The sequence below is a fragment of the Charadrius vociferus genome, unplaced genomic scaffold, assembly GCF_000708025.1.
Source record: "Charadrius vociferus isolate BGI_N301 unplaced genomic scaffold, ASM70802v2 scaffold54, whole genome shotgun sequence".
NCBI classification, from domain to species: domain Eukaryota; kingdom Metazoa; phylum Chordata; class Aves; order Charadriiformes; family Charadriidae; genus Charadrius; species Charadrius vociferus.
Genome location: NW_009648350.1, coordinates 2,151,103 through 2,157,692, shown reverse-complemented (window position 1 = coordinate 2,157,692; position 6,590 = coordinate 2,151,103).

The window sequence follows — 6,590 nt, the reverse complement described above, 5'->3', positions numbered from 1 at the left end:
CCTAACCTGTGATTTAGAGGGGCCCCTCCCTCAGCGTTCAAAGGAGGAAATGAAATCTTCCCCAGGGAAGAAGTATTCTGACCTTTCAGCGGCAGGGGCTGTGTGTATCGGCTACAAAGGAGGAGCAGGAATTGGGACGTTTAGGATCAGTTCTCCAGTTTGGCTACCTGGCCTTTGGCAAGTCACTTAATTACTCTGTTTTACAATTGCCCAATTGTCATAATAATTCTTTTCTTTCCCATAGCAGGGTGGGGGTGGACAGAAGGGAAGCAAATTCTTCCTACATTTATGATTACAGAGTGCTTTAAGGTGCTCTGGTGAAAGGGCAAAGGGACAGTAATAGATCACATTCATCTCTGCTAGCTGGTCCCTAAAAGCATGTACTTATGAGACTGAGGCTTGCTCACTGTCTTCAGTGGTAACTCTTCAAGGAAGCAGTTGCTTAAGGTAACATTTTCCAAAGCGTCTATGTGAGTGTCCCAAATCCCTTTGAAAGTGAAGGAATCTCAGACATTACATTTCAAAAATACATGTTTGAAACATCTGCATCATCAGTTTTTTTTCCTGTGTAAACAGTATGAAATTATAGAGCTATCAACTGACCCAAGGAATTTAACACACATATTAGTAAAATCTAGAAAATTAATGTCCTATTACTAGCATGTCACTAAGCAGAGAAGTTTTCCTTTTATTGTAAAGATCATATCGAAACCCTCGGCAGACTTGCCTGATTCACTAGCCATGAAATCTTGGTCTTACCCTTTGATCTTTCTTCAGATACTACTTCAGGTAAGAATACGGCAGACTCCCTTGGCTTGCCTCCAGCAAGGAGAGACTGAGAGGGTTTCTGTGCTTCTCTAGGCTAATTAGCCACTTGCAGGACCCCAGAGAGGTGTAATACACAGTTTTCCTTCACTACAGCCATTCCTGTAAAAACCTGGATCCTGGTCTTTACTTCAACACTGAATTGTGGGGCTGTCAGAGATTTCTAGTCTCCAAATTAAAATAAATTTCTAGCTGGGCCCAGTTCTGGAAAACTGAGCTGTACTACGGAGATAGGTAAGCAGTGTCTGAGGAGGTTTGTAGATACTGAAGTATTAGGTGCTACGGAGGTACAAAGGGTTAACTTCTTTCTTCCTCTCTTAATTGCACAGTCACTCCACAGGCTGCACATGGATGTCTCAGGAATGGAAGAGGGAAAGGCAGAGAAACTGTGGGAAAAGCTGCATTCCATACCCTGAACTTCCACAAAGCAAAGTTTTTCCTGCCTCCCTCTAAGTTATTTTGCTTTCTTGCTGTATATCTAACTCCCAAGGAAAAGACCGTGCTGACTCAGCCTGAATCCTTTTCTGTTGAGTCACCTCCTTCAGCTTTCAAATTAAAAGGCCAATAATTGCCTGTATATGAAGATTTACACAATTGCTGCCTTATAACCTCAGTGTGAGCTGTATGCAAAATTTCTCCTGTTAAGTGTAAAAAGACAAGCTTAAGTGAGATGGTAGTTAGAGATGAACCTATCGGATGAGCTGTTCTGCCGTCCCCACATGGAACAAGGGCAACAGACATCCAGGTCCCCCAGTGCAAGATAAACCCTCCTGGAATGCTGCATCCTGAACCAAAGGCTGCTCAGGAGAGCTAAGATCTGATGCCAGATCCCAGCTGCAGTTAAGAACAGAAATGTACCTAACACCAGGCGAACGATAACCTGCCCCTCTCTGCCATGAGCTCTTTGCGTCTCTCATCCTCCATCCAGTGGCTGCTTAACCCATTTGTCTTTCTTAGCTCCAAGTGCTAGAGCTGCCCTAGTGCTATGTTGTAGCCCAAGACAAATCTGCTGCCCACTAGCAGCATCTGCATCCTCCGGTTTCCCTACTGGGTAATCTAACAGTGCTTCCCCTTCCCAGGTCTCTGCCTTCCCATGGTCTCAAGCCCTCTGCTGTGATCGCTTCCTCCTGCTAAAGCCTGATTCCCCTGGCTTCTACTTTTGTCAGCCAAGTTTTATTATTCTCAAGGGACACTGATGCAGAACATGAACCTCTTCCTGTAACCCCTTGAATGTCTTTTGCTGCTGCCTTGCATCGGGGCAGGCAATACTGCCATGTCCAATATGAAGTAGGTGGAAGGACGTGCTTAAGACAGTGAACAAAGAAGAGTTCCAGTTAGAGTTTGCGTCTTGATTTCTTTCTGCCTCTGTTCCCTGGTCATATCAAAGTACATGTGGCTTTTCTCTTCCTGCCTTTGGTGCTATGGAAACAAGTAAGGGAGGCAGAGTGGTCTACTAGGATAATGTCAGGGTGCAGCAAGCACCAGCTGCTCCCAAAGAGATGCGGAACCGAAGGAGATAATTTGGCTGCCAAGTCAGGGTCCTCACCAGCCAGGGGCCCTGTCCCGCAGCCCTCAAGTGAGGCAAGCAGAGCAGGTCTGGGAGTGGTAGCCAGCGTCAACTAAGAGTCCAGATCATCAGACAATTCTGTGGTGACGAGGCAGGTCTGACCTTAAGCCAAGAAGCCAATCCACAGGTGTAGTAAGGCTAACCAGGGTCAGACACAGCCCAGTGGTCACCGGACAGGTCCATAGTGATGAGGTAGGTCTGAGGTCAAACTAGGACATCAGTCAATGGGTCAGGATCAACAAGGTTCATGGTCAGGCACAGGCATGGCTGTGCATGAGCTGGAGACAGGCACTCCTAACAGCTTTGCTCATACGGTGACTGAAGACCTGGGGCTGAGTCCTGGGCCCACAGGCAGAGGTTGGAGGCGTCAGGTGGGACTGGTTAGGGCCATTAAGACTTCTTTGAGGGCCCTTATAGACAGATGCTATTTCTGGCTCTGCCACTGAATTCCACCTGATCTTGAACAAATCCCCTCCCCTGTGTTTCTCCATCTTACCTGAGTTTCAATTGGAAGGAAGACCGGTACTGTCTTCTCTGAAGCTTCAAATTAGTAGAAAGGAGCAGTGAAGGTAGCATTATTTTTCAGCATGCTTGTAATTGCTAGATGTGCGCCTATTATGAGGATGGGACTCACAGTAGTTCCTCCACGCAGGAATCTTTTATTGTTCACATGAGTAGCTTCTCATATTTTCCTCTAACAAGCTTCTGAGTATTTCCAGCAGAATTCTTGTGAGATTAAACATCATATAAAATGTATTTGTCTTACACAAGATCTGACTTGCTTTTGAACCATCAGCAATCATCCCAGCAATTGCTGGGATACAACTATGTTTTTTTTATTATTACTATTTTTCCACTTTCTGTCCTGTATCTTGTAAGATACTAGTCCTATCACTAATTATGCTAACAAGGTCCTGAGGTTGATTTAGAGGCTCTGTTATAATGCCAGCCTCTCAGTTTACATCTCAAGTATCGGCATGTTTATTGTAGATGTCTGTTAAGAAGCTACTTTTTCCGTGCTTGTATGGAGAGTGAAAGCAGAAGCCAGAACTGGAGGGGAGTAGTAAAAAATAACACACAGAAATGAGAAAAAGCAAATATCTTTGTTATATCTGCATCTTTCTGACAAAAGGACTGACATTTCCATGGGACACAGAAGTTTGCCAGTACCTTCTTGTGGACACATAACATTTGGTTTCATACAGTCTTTCTCCAAATACAAAACAAATAGACTCATGAAAGAATAGTTCGTTCCTGAGGGCCAGCACCCTGTCCGGTGTGTTGATAACTTTCCAGAGCTGATGTGTGTATTAGTCACCCTTGCTGGTTCACTGCTGATCTGAAAGACAGAGGTTAAATAATTGCGAAAGCAAGGCTGATGTCATCATGGCGCCTGACTGAAGCTGGTACTTGGGAACTGTTGAGAGAGATGTATTTGCTGTGCTTTTGCCCAGGAAAGGGGTCACACTGAGCAGTGGTTCTCAACCTTTTCTCAGACGTGCAGCCCAATGCACAGGGGCTGTGTGGCTGAGTCCCTCCCACCTTCCTCAGCCGCTCACCAACGAGCATCATGAGGAGGTAAACTGTAGACAACATGTCCTCCCTCTGCAGTCCTCTCTTTCGCTGCTTCTCCTTGTTCCTCCCAGTCTGAAGGGATCCTGGAAACTTTTAAAAATCAGATGCACGCATGTAACATTTACAAGGGCCTCCTTTGTACGCTTTACCATATATGTATGCCCCGGCACACGAGTCAGGATCTGTTTTGTTGTGTATATAAGTAGAGAGGTTTCTTGTACAGGCCTGTTTTACTGACCGTATCATGTGTATATCATACATAAGCTAGGCATGTATCATATAACCTTGTATATGTGTATGGGCCTTTTCTACTTACTGCTTAACATTGAGAATATGACTTGGCTCTGTATGAGACATAAAAAATAAAGACAGACCCTGCCCTGAAGAGTTTGTACTCTAAATGTCAGACAGAGAAAAGACAGGATGCGCTGTGGTGAGGAAGATTTCTGATGTGTTTGTAATTTAAATAGGAAAAAACCTAAACTTGCTTCACAGGAAAAGAGTGTATGCCTGTTTGTTTTTAAGAGGACTTTAGAAAAGAGAAAGTAACAGTTTTATGACAGTTTGCTGGGGGAGAGGTTTCTCTTAACACCTGCACAGAGGCTCAGGAGAAGGAAATGGGTGTACATGCCTGTGCGGTCTAGAGTGTCTATGCCTATTGTTCCTCTGTTCTCGGAGTGAAATTCAGTTCTGGCTTCTGAGGGCGCAACTCGTAGCTGACACCAGGACCGGCTTTATTGGCACATGTGCCAATCCTTTTGCTCCTTGAGCTCTTCCCTGTGGCTCTGTTGCATTTGCCTGCCTCTGTGTCTAATCCCTATCTTGCGTTGTGTTTTATGCTTTTAATGAGAAGGGATAGACAGCAAAGCAAAACTTCCATGCTGTGATCATAGAAGAGGAGCTATTTATTTCTGTGTTTCATGTGATGCCATGAAAACAGTCAGCAGTCTTACAGTAGAGCGCTGCAGTATCCACAGCACCTATGCTGATGCCAGCTGACATTATGCAGCACGTGCCCCTTGCAGTGTTGTTCTGCATTATCACGGTGATGGGCAGGCTGTAGAATCAGAAATTAGTGCAAGGGGCACATTTTATCCTTCTTTGGATTCATAGGTTTTCAAGTCTAAAGCTTCTTAAACTCTGACTAGGACTTGTCAACGTTTTTATTTTCCATGTGCACATTTGTATTTTAAGAAAATGAAGTGCTGGGTGTGGGTATGTCCTAATACTAAAAAGGAAACATAAACCATATGACTCTTCCTAAAGCCTTATATTAAAATACCAGAAGCATTTGACTCCAAAGCATTGGGTTGAAGAGGTACCTGGCAAAGCCATGGTCCACCTTGCTGCTAAAGACAGAAGCTTCACACGGGTTTAGTTCAAAGTCGTCAAAGCCCACAAATGTACGCAGGAAAGTTCTGTGGGTCACACCATCTTAATGGGAGACTGTCACAGCTGGAGAGCACCTCGTGACATTGTGGGGATATAAGGCCACTCAGGGAGCTCTTTCAAGGTACCAGAGCCCGTTAGATGTTTGAATTCCCTTAGGCATGTCTATCTTGTCAGCTTTAAACTTCAGGAGACAGTTAAGCCTCAGATCCCAGCCTGTCGAAACTGTCTTCACACTGGCATGTTATCTGGTCTTACTGCAGAGAAAGACTCAGTTTCCCTGTCTTAAATTTATACCACATCTCTAGAGGAAGCGTGACCACAACTGGGTCAGTTTCTGTGGCTCCATGAATTCAGAATTCAGCACAGCATCCTGAAGTGACGTGTGTATATAAGGACTCCAGACCAATCATCCTGCAGATTTATTAGTAATTACAACACCACCACCCTTAGCACCTGAATGGAAGTAAATAACAATGCTGTGATAAAGCCAGAACCATTTCCAGCTGCCTATAGCAAGCATGCTGATTTGGTCTAGTTATGGCAGAGAACGCACAGCAGCTGGTGGGAACAGTGTGAATTGCTTGTGGGAAGCTCATGGTTACAGTCCCTCTTCCAGCTGAGCTGTGATCTGTCCAGGACAGAGCGGTGGTTACGGAGGTGGAACGAAACCATCCTTGCCTGTCTCCAGTTTTAACCGGGCAGTCGTACCTGCTTCTTCACTCTGCTGATTACTGACAACAACCAAAGCAGGCTTCGCAGCTAAGATTAGGTAGAATACAGTGCTGGTCTGACCACTGCCTCGCTTCTGCATCCAAAGCAGGATGGTCACCCGTCTTGGAAATAACTACGTGATTAAGGAAAGAATGCCCTTTTTGAAGGGGCAATTTAAAGAAATGTCATTTCCCTTAGCAAATCCTGTATTCTTTCTCCTTATGTTCACATCTACTACCCTTGAATATACAATTCAGTCCTGTAAACTTCAATTTGTTACTGAAAACAGTACTTATGACCAGTTTTGATACTTTTTCAATACATTTTTAAAGCAATTAATGAGACTCTTTACATGAATAACTGAAATTAACCTTCATTTGTGCCTTAATTTGAAGTTCAAACTTAACATAATCAATATTTTGTGGTCTTCTGCAATCTGTTCAAGTCTGTTTATCCAAGGAAATTATTTGTTCCCCTTCTGCATTTGAGGTAGAAATGGACATAATTAATTCCACAAACT